Genomic DNA, 15,791 nt, shown 5'->3' on the forward strand with positions numbered 1-15,791 from the left:
ATGGTTGCTCTTGAGAGCAAGAGAATAGAGAGATATATCTGGGGACTGTCGCCCCAGATCCAGTCAAGTGTGTGAGCATCCAGGCCTGTTACTTTTGACAGTGCCAAAGAGCTGACACAATCTTTAATAGATCACGGAAACCACCAAAACCCAACGATTCCTACACCCGAGCAACAAAAGGGAAACAACAACAAGAAAAAGGGGTGGAACAAGAGGAAAAGCGGGGCTTCGCAAGAATCCTTGAAGAAACAACAGTTAGTTACAGTAAATGCTGCTGTGGTACCTACTGTTGTTCCTACTAACCCCTACCCAACGAAGCCTTATGCCGGTAATCTTCCGAGGTGCAACAAATGCACTTTCCATCACAACGGACCTTGCCGGGAAATGCAGTGCAATAACTGCAACAGAAAGGGGCACACTGCCCGTTTCTGCAAGACTCCAGCCAGGCCGACCGCCCAAGTTCCTAACGCCGGTGTGGGCCAAGCTTGCTACGGTTGTGGCGAGGTAGGCCACTACAAGAGGAACTGACCTAAGGCGGGGATAGCTGGCGGAGTAGGAAGAGTTCTGGCCATAGGCCATGAGGAAGCTGTAGCTGATCCTACAATAGTTACCGGTACGTTTCTCCTCGATAACTCATATGCTTGCATACTTTTCGACAGTGGAGCGGAGAAAAGTTTCGTAAGCCAGAAATTTGCACACCTGCTTAAACAAAAACCACGTGCACTAGATAAATCATTCACTGTAGAAATGGCAAACAGGAAAACGGAAAGTACTAACTGCATATACGTAGGTTGTACTCTAACTTTAGATGGCCATACTTTCAAGATAGACCTCATGCCGGTCCCAATTAAAAGTTTCGACGTCATTATCGGCATGGATTGGTTGAGTCTTCATCGCGCCGACATCTTGTGCTTTGAAAAAGCAGTTCGTCTTAACTTCCCTAACAACGAAACTCTAGTTATCTACGGCGACAAATCTAGTACGAACCTTCGAATCATTTCGTCTATCCAAGCTCAGAAGTGCTTGCGAAAGGAGTATCATGCATTCCTCGCACACATTGTCGATACGAGTCAAGAAATAAAAGACATTCAGAACATCCCAGTGGTACGCGACTTTCCCGACATCTTTCCAGAAGAACTACCAGGATTACCACCACAACGCCAAGTCGAGTTCAGAATCGACTTAGTGCCAGGGGCTACTCCCGTAGCCAAATCTCCATATCGTCTGGCACCGCAGAGATGCAGGAACTTTCCAGTCAGCTTAATGAACTTCTCAAGAAGGGATTCAATAGGCCAAGCTTCTCACCATGGGGAGAACCGGTCTTGTTCGTCAAGAAGAAAGACAGATCGTTTCGTATGTGCATCGACTACAGGGAACTCAACAAGCTTACCATTAAAAATCGTTATCCCTTACCCCGCATTGACGATTTATTTGATCAACTTCAAGGAGCCAACTACTTCTCGAAGATAGATCTACGATCCGGATACCACCAACTACGAGTGTTAGAGGAGGATGTTCCCAAGACAGCCTTCCGAACTCGTTATGGACACTACGAGTTTGTAGTGATGCCGTTCGGATTAACAAACGCGCCCGCTGTATTCATGGATTTAATGAATAGGGTGTGTCGTCCCTACTTGGATCAGTTCGTCATTGTCTTCATCGATGACATACTCATCTACTCTCGAAGTAAGGAGGAACATAGTCAACACCTATGAAGAGTGTTAGAAACATTACGATCGGAGAAGCTCTATGCGAAGTTCTCTAAGTGCGAATTTTGGATTCGAAGAGTCGAATTCTTGGGCCACGTAGTTAGTGAAGAGGGAATTCACGTGGACCCTTCCAAAATCAAGGCCATTGAGAACTGGTCAGCACCGAAGACACCTACGGAAATTCGTCAATTTCTAGGTCTCGCTGGCTACTATCGCAGGTTCATTTAGAACCTCTCCCGCATTGCGAAACCTCTTACAACACTGACCCAGAAAGGTGTGGCCTTTGACTGGGAAGAAAAGCAGGAGAGAGCGTTCCAAACGCTCAAGCGAGCCCTGTGCACCACACCAATACTATCCCTCCCTGAAGGGATAGAAGACTTCGTTGTCTATTGTGATGCGTCAAATCAGGGGCTCGGCTGTGTTCTGATGCAACGAGGTAAGGTCATCGCCTATGCCTCGAGACAGCTGAAGACACACGAGGTTAACTACACCACACACGATCTTGAGCTAGGAGCAATCGTGTTTGCTCTGAAGATCTGGAGACACTACCTGTATGGTACAAAAAGCACGATCTTTACAAACCACAAAAGCGTACAACATATATTCGACCAGAAAGAGATCAACATGAGACAACGACGGTGGGTCGAGCTACTCAGTGATTACGAATGTGAAATTCGTTATCATCCGGGTAAAGCCAACGTAGTAGCTGATGCCCTAAGTCGGAAAGAATATTCTGGTCGTAGAGTCAAATCTTTGACTCTAACTATCCATTCACACTTGTCCACGCAAATTAAGGAGGCTCAACTCGACGCTTTGAAACCTGAAAATGTGGCGAGTGAAACCCTAAGAGGGATGGATAAGAACTTAGAAGTCAAGGGTGGCGGAGCCTTATACCTCATGAATCGGATCTGGACACCGAAACTTGGTGGTTTCAGAGACTTGGTCATGAACGAGGCGCACAACACTCGTTATTCCGTCCACCCAGGTTCAGATAAGATGTATCTGGATCTTAAAAAGCTATACTGGTGGCCTAACATGAAAGCAGATATTGCTACCTTCGTAAGTAAATGCCTTACTTGCGCCAAGGTCAAGGTCGAATACCAGAAACCCTCAGGTCTACTGCAACAGCCTGAGATTCCTGAATGGAAGTGGGAGCGGATCACTATAGACTTCATAACCAAGTTGCCCAAGACAACGGGTGGACTTGATACCATATGGGTCATCGTTGACAGATTGACCAAGTCTGCACACTTCCTGCCTATCAATGAAACCGACAAGATGGAGAAACTTACGAGAACCTACATTCAGGAGATTGTACGACTGCACGGTGTTCCCATATCCATTATCTCGGACAGAGATAGTAGATTCACTTCGAGGTTCTGGCAGTCGCTACAAAGTTCCCTAGGAACTAGGCTGGACATGAGTACAGCCTACCATCCACAGACCGACGGACAAAGTGAGAGAACTATCCAAACCTTGGAAGATATGCTGAGGTCCTGTGTGATCGACTTTGGAAAGGCATGGGATACTCATTTACCCCTTGTCGAATTCTCATAGAACAACAGTTATCACACGAGCATAAAGGCTGCTCCATTTGAAGCCCTCTATGGCCGAAAGTGCAGATCCCCTCTGTGCTGGGCTGAGGTGGGTGATACACAATTAGCTAAAGGACGAGTTTCTGAAAGCACTCTCACGGGTCCGGAGATCATTCGGGAAACGACAGAGAAGATCGTTCAGATTCGTGAACGATTGAAAGCCTCTAGAGACCGACAGAAAAGCTACGCTGACAAGCGAAGGAAACCGTTGGAATTCCAGGTGGGCGACCGTGTTCTACTGAAGGTCTCACCCTGGAAGGGCTTGATACGCTTTTGAAAGCGTGGGAAGTTCAATCCAAGATACATAGGGCCTTTCGAGATTCTTGCCCGAATTGGCCCAGTAGCTTACAAACTCAATCTACCGCGCGAACTCAGTAACGTACACTCTACTTTCCACGTCTCGAACATGAAAAAGTGTCTGTCCGATGAGACTCTTGTAATCCCACTCGACGAGATCGAGATCAACGAGAGCCTCAACTTCGTGGAGGAACCTATAGAGATCATGGACCCTGAGGTCAAGCGAACGAAGCAAAGCCGCATCCCGATAGTGAAGGTTCGCTGGAACGCCAAGCGAGGACCTGAATTCACATGGGAGCGCGAGGATCAATTGAAATTGAAATATCCTCATCTATTTACTTAGTTAATTGTAACTACTTATTTGCTTAAACTCTAATTTTGGGACGAAATTCCCTCTAACGGGGGGATGATGTGACAACCCGAAATTTTCATTCGTACAAACCCTACAGTCCAACACTTCAATTAAAAGTTAAATACTTTTCTGCTAAATTTTAGCCGGTTTAAAGACCGGTTGGGTATTTATATTAATTATTCATGTAACGAGCGGATGAAAGGAAGTACTGTCTCGGGTCTTGGAGTAGCAAACCCACACTTAGCACCCTAATAAAGAGTTCACGGCCAAACTTGTGCAGTTTGCACCGTAAACTCTTATGTGGCCATGAACTCATGCCTTAGGCATGAGTTTACTCCCCAAATGGTTCATTTCTCACTTCCACCTTCAAGAACACTTACCATTCTCTCTCAAGTAGCATCCCGTTCTTCACCCGATCTTCCGAAAACGTAAGTTTTACTTGACTTGATTTGTTGTTATAACCTATCACCTAGTGTTTATACATCATTTCATCCATTCATTGTTGATTTTCAATTAGATCTTCAAAACACCAAGAACACCAAGAACACACACTAGTGTTCTTGGACCTTAGACACCCAATCGAGCTTCTATCTTGTAAGTACACTTGCCCTAGCTTCTTGTGTGCTTAACATGAACTTGATAACACTTGAAAATCATCAAGAATCATAAGAACAAAGGAGTTTACGGCCAAGGATGTTCTTGGGCCGTAAACCCCTTTCAAGGTGGTTAAATGGACTTTAGTCCCTTCCTAAGCCTTGGATGCCAACCTTGATCCTTCCTAGAAGTGTTTAAGACCTTAAACAACAATCAAAACAACTCCCCATAAGAGTTTACGGCCATAATCACCTAAGGAAGTGGTCCTTAGGCCGTAAACTCTACATGTTAGTGTTATTGTGCCCCTAAAGCTTCCTAAGGCTTGGGCTTGATCATAGCATGCTTACTCTTAACTTATAGGACCTTAAATCACCAAATGGCACTAAGTACCATGAGTTTATGGCTGTAAACTCATGGGGGAAATGACCTTAGGCCGTAAACTCCATAAGGAGTGGTCCTTGGGCCATAAACTCCAATGCCATGCCATACAACCTTTAGATGCAACCCTTTGGTACCTATAACACTTGAATCAAAGTGTTTCCATGTCCTAGGGTGTTTTAACTTGGTTAATTAGTTGTTAAATGACTAATTAGATACATATATGTTTGATTATATGTTAACTAGGATCATTGTGTGTGTACAAGTCTTCACTTGACACCTAGCATCCTACATCATCCGTTCATCCAAACCACCCACTACAGGTGAGTTCATACCCCTTAAACAATCTTTTAAATGATTTTAAATGCTTTAATGGGGGGGGGGGGGGAATACAAGTAGAAAACAACATGTTATAGAATCAATCACATGTGATTTATAACTGTGTTTTCAACCAACTGATTTCACATACTTCAAAATGTGATAAACACAATGGTTTTCAGTCCTGTTATACTTTGTTATCAAATGAAATACTTTTGAAATGTTTTATAAAATGACATAAAGTCATCATTATTATTGTTCAAAACTCTTAAATGTTTTACAAAACCTCTTTCAACTTAATGTTAAAACCATATCTATACACTTATGTTTCATGTATATATGTATTGATATGAGAGCTTTCATTCTTCATTCAGTTCCAACACTCTTGGGTAGCAAGGGTGTATAAACCTACTTGGATACTCAACTTACATTCCAGTAAACTATTATAGGTATAGTTTAGGGGATACCAAACATTATTCCTACTACAAGGAATTACACCAGAGTCAGTTCATTCATGAGTCTATACTAATACATCAATATGAAGAGATACTAATACATCAATATGAAGAGATACTAATACATCAATATGAAGAGATACTAATACATCAATATGAAGAGATACTATTACATGGATACTTTTACATAGATACTTCTACATGGATACTGTTACATAGATACTATATGATGAGATACATTTACATATTATATGTGTAGATACTATTATATATGTATAGGACTAACCATTCTACACCCAGCTGTTAGCTACAGAGGGAAAATGCACATCGACGGATGTCTACGGTTAATACTATTCAACATCTTCCATGTCGTGTTTATCCTAGTACCAAAGGATATTACTTAAATGATTATATAATTTCCCTTTTACTTTTATTTTGTGACACATTCACATAAACGATGAGGTAGACTATATATTTATAATAATAGTCACATGGGAAAAACTTTCATTTACACAGAATTGCAAACTTCAAAGCATTCGGGTCTTGGTAGAAGACTACCTTTTATACTAGTAGGAAATATGGGATTTTCTAGGGTTTTCACACTTATATCAAATGTTTCATCAACATTTGCATGTCTTTCATAACAACTTTCCAAATCAATGACACTAAAATACTTATGAATTCACCAGCTTTATGCTGATCTACACTTTCAAAATAACTTGTATTCTCAGGTCACCAGTAGACAGGTACGATGACCAGGTTTTGAGAAGATGGAGCACAGAAAAGACTCGTCTTTTATTTTGATTACATATTTTGGTGTCTTATTACTATGAAAGAACACTCATGTATTAAAACTTTACTTTTAATGCAATGGATGATGTTGTTCTTGTTTACTACTTTGCACTGTTATGATACTTTACATGACGTCCTCCACCCCCGAACGTTTCCGCCGTTCTTGGTTTTGGGGTGTGACAAAGTGAGTCTTATATGTCAAGAGGAAAGTGGGAGTCTTAAAGATCGTGGAAAAGCCTTTAGATCTAATCAAGAAGAAAAACCTATAGTTTATCACTAGCACACGACTTGAGGTTTATAACCTATCGTGCTGACATATTCCTACTTCTGTGCCCATTCCAGGAGGAGTTGGCTTTGCATATGAGTTCTCAGAGTTCTCAATTGGTTGCATAATAGCTTGGAAGCAATGGCAGGCCCTTGAGCTGCCAGGTGGCAAGAAGTTAAGACTGCACAAGTTCAATCCATAAGAGTTTGGATTTGTTACTAACCTGGTCTTGTGATTATGTTTTTGACAAATTCACATGGATAAGAACACATACACCATAAAATCTAAGTGTCATAAGGTTTCTCTCCGATTCATGAAAATGATAGCGAGGAAACACTTTCACTAAGTAGATTTTAAGTAGATAACAGTTGTGATATTTGCATTCTCAAAGTCGTTAGTGGAGCATGTGTGGTTAACTGGCACACTAACATGGACTTGTGAGAAATGGCAAAGGTCAAAACAATTGAGACTATGATTACGACATTCCTTTTCATAGTTCTGAAAGTGTTTAGACACACATATGTGCTACCTAAGGAAAGGTGTATGATTTTGATAAAGTTTTATCAAAAGCATCTCGTATCAGAAATGTGAACTTTGGTAAGAAGGTCAATAAAGTATTGATTTCTAGAACTCCAGCTGATTTCTGAGTACATGTCGAAGCTAGTGGGAGCATAAGTATTATGCTAATAATCATCATGCAAGTGGGAGCATAATAATTATGATAAGTGTTGCAAGTTAGCAATGTTAATTATAGAATACAAAAGGTTTCAATTGGGAAAAGTTGTTTTGCTATAATTAAGGGAGAGAAAATTATACTTCACTTCAATTCTAAAATCTTAGATTGAGGTTTTAATCATATTTAGTCAAGGATATATATATATATATATATATATATATATATATATATATATATATATGAATTTCATGTTGGAATGGCTCAACATAAGGAAATTCTATATATGGGTCCATTATTTGCGTTCTAAAATTCGATTATGATTACGACATCCCTCTTCTTAATCTGAATTATGAGAACTTGGCAAATAGAAATAGAAATATTATAGAAAAAGACTTGTCTAGTATCACGTCTTTATGCCTTTGTAACTCGATGTTATAAAACGTGCCTTTGTATATGATTCAACAAGTAGTGGAACAAGCATATGAGTCGAAGTTTATTTGTTCCTTCTTGGATTAGAAGCGATATCTGGGCCCCTCGATGATTTTGTTTTGACCTATGTACCGGGCCCGGTCGGAACTAAGTTGATATGTTCACTTAAGTTCTATGTCAAACAAATCGGAAATTGGGAAACTAACTGCTGGACAATAAGTAAGACATTGTTCCATGTATTTGTCCGACTGATATCTAGAACAGAGGATTATATGATCACTTATCTTAAATGGAGTATCATCATCATCTCAGTTCCGCGAGACCTTAAAAAGAGCTACGATTGCTGGTCGGTTCCCTAAGTCATACTTGCAGTTATAGTTATTAGACTTATCCAAGTGGGAGACTGTTGGATTAGGTATCTAAGTTCATAACTATTTCTGGGTTGTACTTGACCCGACCCGGCATGGTCCATTTGGGTTGCATGGCATCATACATTTGGATAAACTAAAATGAGAGAAATAACACTTATGGTTTATTAATATATTATAAGTTCTAATATATTAATAATATTATTTAATTAGTATTGATCAAGAATTAATCTAGTATTAATTAAGTGATCAAAAGATGACTAATTAAATATATGGGTTGATTATGTAAATCATCCATAACTTGTATAGTGGGCTAAAGGCTCCATGGATTATCAAGTTGGGCTAAGGTCCATAGGATGCTCCATGGGAGTTACAAACCCATGGGTCATGGAAATGAAGAGCCATGTTACATTAGGGTTTACATGGTGTAACCCTAATTGTAACACACTATATAAGGATCAACATGTTCACCAAAATCGGCCACTTAAGCAAGAGTGAGAGGGCATACCTGATTTCTAAGTGTGTGACATTTCTCTCAAAGTTTATTCCAAGTGCATTTGGTATTGTGTGAGACATTTGAGGCATCACACTTGGGGTGCCAGGCTCTCAAGGTTTTCAAGGAATCCAATAACTACAAGGTATGTATTTCTAGCTATCTTTTATGATTAAAAGTTCCCCATGTATGCTAGATAGGATTAAGAACCTTGGAAATCAAATTTTGCATGTATTTTAGACAAACATAGATCCAAGGTTTTCTAGGGTTGCATGTACACTTAGGAGTGTTAGAATTGCTCAAAACCCATCAATGTTTTCTTCAAATATAATAGAACTTTTACTGTTAACTCCGTAAGTACCAAATGAATACGTCAGGGTTATATACAATGAAGATCTAACAAACAATGGGATGTGTGACTTCCGACTCATTTGCTGTTCCTAGTTTGGTTGTGGGCTTAGGGCAGATTCACACAATCGATTGTCTGTTTACTCTAAATTGTATATAACTTGTATCCATTTAGTACTCATAGAAAGAATTGTAAAGTCATTTTTACTTATCATTTATCACATCAGAAAATATAGGATTTTCTGGAGGAACAAGAGAACTTTTCTAAAGAACTTATAGTATACTTTTTATAACTAAAATACTTATGAACTCACCAGCTTTAATGCTGATCTACTCTTTCAAAATAACTTGTATTCTCAGGAAACTAGTAGACAGGTACACGCTCAAGGATTCAGAAGATGGAGCATAATAGCTTCATGTCTTTGTTTTGTTATTTACTTTTGGAGTCAATCTTTTGTGAATCTAATACATTGTAAACACTTTAATATTAATGCAATGATTGTTTGTTACTTTGATTACTATGATGCATGTATTGTGATACTAAGCATGACGTCCTCCGCCCCCGAATGTTTCCGCCGTTCCGGTTTGGGGATGTGACAGATTGGTATCAGAGCATTGTTTATAGTGAACTAAGTATATCAACCTATAAAAGATATACAACTATAAATACAATGGGGCCGAAGTGCTCTGACTAAAGTATATTTATAAAATATAATAAAAGTATACATACCTGCTTATATATATATATATATATATATATATATATATATATATATATATATATATATATATATATATATATACTAGAACAAGTATCACAAGAAGAACAAAACATAAGTATTTAAAGGTTGGACACTGCGGTCAAACCTGGACAGTTATGTAATCATATCTGGGATCAATATAGCCTGATAAACTATATTTATTTGAGATATGACCAACATGTGTTTGGGAGTGATGTGGTGTTGCAACAGTCTTAAAACTTACCTAACTCTATACACAAAGGATTTCTAGATCAGAACATAAAGTTAAAATACTATAGGAGTATTTTATGATGCTATAAGATAACAACAAGTTTAAAAACATACCAAGTTCATACTATTAAAATACTATAGGAGTATTTTAGGCACTATAAATAACTTATGTTAAAATTTAAAAGACCCTTCTGGCAGGTCTATAATTTCGGAGTGTATACTCCCAAGATTTTATATAATTGAGATTTTATAGACTTAGAATTTGTGATCTATGCTCTACTTCCTGTTCCTTGTTTGGTTGTGGTTTTAGAGTAGGATCACTTATTCGAAGGTCTATTTAATCTTAAATGATATACAACTTGTATACACCGCACAATTATAGGAGGACCCGGGAAGGATCACCCCATAATGTTTCACTTAATCTCATAGATTCAGTAGACACTTCCATTATCGCACGACAAACCTAGATAGATGTAGCCACTCCATCATAGCAGTCAGCAGAGGAGTCAAGGAGGAACAAGAAGAGGTTCATGAGGAGTTTTCCAAGGAGGAATCAACCAAAGAAACCAAACGTCCTATGCGTCACACTAATAAATAAAAACCTAAAATGACTTAGTGAGCTAGTGAATACACTTCTCACACTATGTGTTAGGATTATTTCTTTTTCGTTCAGCTGGTATCAGTTTTTCAATTCACAGAAATTCATTCGAGGATAGCCACTTCTGATTCATAAAGTTTATATTATAGATTCCTATTATGAATTGTTTTTCAGAACCCTATAAAAGTCAGAACCGGATACACTCAGAATTAGGATAACTTGGTTATTCAACATTCAACTTATAACCACTGCTATAGACTTATCTCCGTTTCATCTTTGTATTCATTCTAGCAAAAGATGCCTCGCGGTAGACCTGTAAGGCACGTAGTCAATACCACAATAGGGAATCCACTACTACAACACGACCCTGCTGCTTTGCAAACAGCGGTAACAGCCGCAGTAACAGCTGCAATAAATCAATTCCACGCAAGTAGTACCAGTGGATCTGGTAGCGGTACCCACTTAACTAACCCCGGAGTTACCCATGGACACCCACGAGAGTGTTCATACAAGGACTTCATGAACTGCAAACCCAAATCCTTTAATGGAAATGGGGGAGTCATTGCTCTAATGCAACGGTTCGGGAAAACAGATTCAGTTTTCGAAATCTGTTTGTGCCCAGAAGGGAGCAAAGTGAAGTTTGTTGCCTGCACCTTCTCCGACAGGGCCCTAACATGGTGGAATGGCCATGTTAAGTCACTGACCCTATCAGTGGCTAACTCTATAGAGATAATGTTGGAAGAATACTGCCTAAGAGGCGAAGTTCTAAAGCTAGAGCAAGAGTTATGGGTGCATACCATGGTCGGCTCAGACATAGTGGCCTACACTGATAGGTTTAGCAACCTGGCAGCACTGTGCCCCGGGATGGTTACCCCGGAGAGTAAGAAGATAGAAAAGTACATCTGGGCTTATCTACCTCGATTTCGGGAGATGTAATGTCTTCTAATCCAACCACCTTCGATAGCGCCAAGCGCCTGGCCCCGCGACTCATTGACCATGGAGTCCGCTATGATGTGGTAGTCCCCATTCCCGAGCCAGCGAAGGGAGGGGAGTATAAACGAAAGTCGGGGATAAAGAGGAAGGAACGAACAACACAGGAACCCCCACAGGAACAACAAGTGGTTACTGTACACGCCGCCACAACACCTGCCACTCTAGCGTCTGTCAGTCGATATGCAGGAACTATCCCGAAGTGTGGTAAGTGTAACTACCATCAGACCGGAGTATGCCAGGAAATGCAGTGCATGAATTGCCGCAGGAAGGGGCACACTGCCCGTTTCTGCATGGCGCCGACACAACCGATCTCCCAAATCCCCGGAGTTGAAGTAAACCAGGCCTGCTATGGATGTGTTGAGACATGACACTACAAAAGGGACTTCCCGATAACGAGGAACTCTGGCGCGGATGGACGAATTTTGATGATCACCACAGGAGAAGCTGCCCCGGAACCACCAGCGAACAACGGTACGTCTTCTAAATAAAAATTACTTTAAAACTTTAATTTATATTTTATATTAAGATTAAAAATTTGGGGAAATTAAAAAGTAATTATAATAACTCACTCGTCCGAACAAGTCACAACATTCATAAGAGAACTAAAGATCTGTTTAGGTGAACTATGATGGCTTAGTTTATACATCAGGGTTATGTATAACTAAGATTTTGCAGGCTTAGAGTGAGTGATTCCGCCTCATTTCCTATTCCTTGTTTGGTTGTGGATTTAGGGCAGAGTCACTCAGTCGACCGTCTTATTTATCTTAATTATACATAACTTGTATATGTCAGGCGATCATAGAGGTACCGAGGAGGATCATAATATAGAGTATCGACACTAGTTATCAAAGCACTTTCACTGTTAGTAATCGCTTATCGGCGGTACGATATGTGGCAGTGGTAATATCAAGGAGAAAACTGAAAGCATTAGAGAGTCTACATAGAATACATTGTTAAGCACACTCGGGATACACCATCGTATAACAAACGTTTCTTTCAAATAAGCCTAACATTCGTTTCTATAAAGAGTCCATCGACATCATTCGTCAGCGATTGGCGTGGTCCTCACCATACCAAGTTCATGTGTTTCAAAAATCCATCACCCTAACCGATCGATTAACGAAATCCTCGTCACTAGTAACGACAACCTGACACAAACCTCAGAATCGTCTCCCTCATAATCCAAACCCCGAAGTACTCATGCGAGGAGTACCTTGCCCTCCGAAACCTTTCTGAAGTATACTCAGCAGACTTTCCTGAACTACCACTCGTCCCGCAGATCAAGTTCAAGCACAAAGGCTAGGGACGAATACAGCCCACCTATCACTATTAAGTGTATATGCGAGGGTGGTATGTAATTACGATTATGCAGATTTAGTATGTGTGTTTCCGCCCTATCTCTTGTTCCTTGTTTGGTTGTCGACCTGGGGCAGAGTCGCACATCCAACCGTCATAATAATCTTAATTACATACAACTTGTATACATGAGGTACTAATAGATGGACCAGGTATGAATCCTATCATGAACTTCAGGGCAAAGTCGCCCAGGTCTACGAGTGGATATTCTACCATTCAGAGGAGCACAACCCCAGGAAACCTGTTATGAAAGCCAATTTCGGGACGAAATTCCATCTAACGGGGGGATGATGTCACAACCTGAAAATTTCTATCTTATAAGGTCAAACACATCAATTTAAGGTCAAAATTATAGGTTTCTAGACCGAGTATACGTAAGGGTTGCATGTTAGGAAGTGAACCATGTAAGAACCAAGAGCCTAGAACAACATTCGAGCCATAAAACCTCAACAAGTGAGGTTCACGACCAATAACCATGTTCACGGTCGTGAACCCTTCTTAGGCCATGAACTCATGCTATATGTATGAGTTTTAGCCACTTTTCCTTCACTTCTTCTTTCCTTGGCCGCAATCAATCCATTCTCTCTCAAGTATCATCCTCAAGAACACTCTTTTCTTCCCTTAAACACCCATTTTCCTTTGCTACTCCTTAGAAGCTTACTAGGATCTTCAAAACCTTGCCAAAACACCAAGATATTCAAGTGTTCTTCACCATTTCTGGGTCGTGAACCCTCCCAAGGTCATGAACCATCCAACTTGGGCCGTGAAGACTCATGTGTTCTTGGGCCGTGAACACCCCATAGGGTCGTGAACACCTCAAACCCAGCCGTGAACACCCTTTCAGCCTCCTAACTTGCTTCTAACACTCCTTTGGTGAGTTATTCTTGCATCCTAGGCTGTTTCCCAATCACCTTTGTAGTTAGATTCACTAATTTCATGCCTATATGTATCATTATATGTCATTTAGGACTCGTTTGTGCCTCGGGACTTCATTCGTGGAACTTATCACCCTTATCTGAATCTTCAATTGAATCACCCACATAAGGTGAGTTCATACCCCTATAATATGTCTTTTAAATGTTTTTAAATGCTTTTAAAGGGGGGGGGGAATACAAATTAAACACAATAGTATTGTGTTAATATTTACATGTGATAACCATCACATTAAAGGAATTCTTATGTTTTTATAAATTAGTAAATCAATTCAAAAACACTTTTAAAAGATGTTAGATTGTTGTTTATAAAACTCCGTTTTTAAAGTACATGCTTAACTCAGTAGATAATTGAGTCTTTTCTAAAGGCCAGTAACAGTTCAAACAAACATACTAGTAAACTATAATAGGTATAGTTTAAAGGATTACTACTTACTACTTCTAGATCTGTGAAACTTACATGAGTCAGTTCATACATGAGTCAGTTCATACATACTATAACTAGAACATGAAGGAACATATATATACTATAACAAGAACAAGATAACAATAATGTGAGCCACTACTTCATGGCATAACAATATACTTGTTGTGTCACGTTTTGTAACCATAGTCTCCTGGAGGGAGAGCGTGAGTTTGTGTATAGATCTATACGGGATTGACCATCCTACACCTTGCTGCTAGCTACAGTGGGACCTGCAGGTCTACGGGTGACAAATGTCATACCATTTTCGACGTCTTTAGATCGTCGTGTTTTATACTAGTCAATCAAGCATGGTTATAACTTCATCACATTTTACCTTAATTTAACTAAATGGTTTTAAGGTAGTTAGTACTTCAGTAGTTATTTTATACAACACTACTGTATATCATCATTTTTCCATTACATTCATATAGTGATATTCTCACATCGAGTAATGCAAATTATTTCCTAATAACATGAACATTCAGTTTGAAAGCGGGCCTATAATGCTAACTTTATGATTCCCCGGTAGATACATTAGGGATATATATTAATCGGATCCGACGGGCAGTAAGATGTGTGCTTTTCGCTTCATTTCTTGTTCCTTATTTGGTTGTGGGCTTAGAGCGGATTCACACAGTCTACTATCTATTCAATCTTGATATATATATATATATATATATATATATATATATATATATATATATATATATATATATATCCTGTATACACCAAGTAATCATAGGAAGTAACAGGTATGGGTCAGGTCACATCATACAAATTCAGTATACCGCTTTCTAGTACAAAAACATACTTTTCGGATAGAACCTTAATTAGGTGAAACTAGAAACTTATCTAAAAAGGGTTTGATACGCTCTATTAAACCAGTATAACTTAAAGGACATTAAATGGTTAATTCTATAATGCCTTAGTTTATACATCAGGGTTATATATAATTAATATCCGATAGGCAGTGGAATGTGTGTTTTCCGCCTTACTTCTTGTTCCTTGTTTGGTTGTGGGCTTAGGGCAAATTCACACATTTAACTGTCCGTTCGATATTAGATTATATATAACTAGTATAGCCTAAGTGATTATAGAAGGAACTATTGTGGTTACCATTTTACTAAAGGAAATATATGATTTTCTTAAGGAATGTTTTCTTCAAATATAATAGAACTTTTATAGTTAACTCCGTAAGTACCAAATGAATACGGCAGGGTTATATACAATGAAGATCTAACAAACAATGGGATGTGTGACTTCCGCCTCATTTCCTGTTCCTTGTTTGGTTGTGGGCTTATGGCAGATTCACACAATCGATTGTCTGTTTACTCTAAATTGTATATAACTTGTATCCATTTAGTACTCATAGAAGGAATTGTAGAGTTATTTTACTTTTCATTCAT

Source organism: Lactuca virosa, chromosome 2 (assembly GCF_052849685.1).
Source record: "Lactuca virosa cultivar CGN04683 chromosome 2, Lactuca_virosa_CGN04683_v6, whole genome shotgun sequence".
Lineage (NCBI taxonomy): Eukaryota > Viridiplantae > Streptophyta > Magnoliopsida > Asterales > Asteraceae > Lactuca > Lactuca virosa.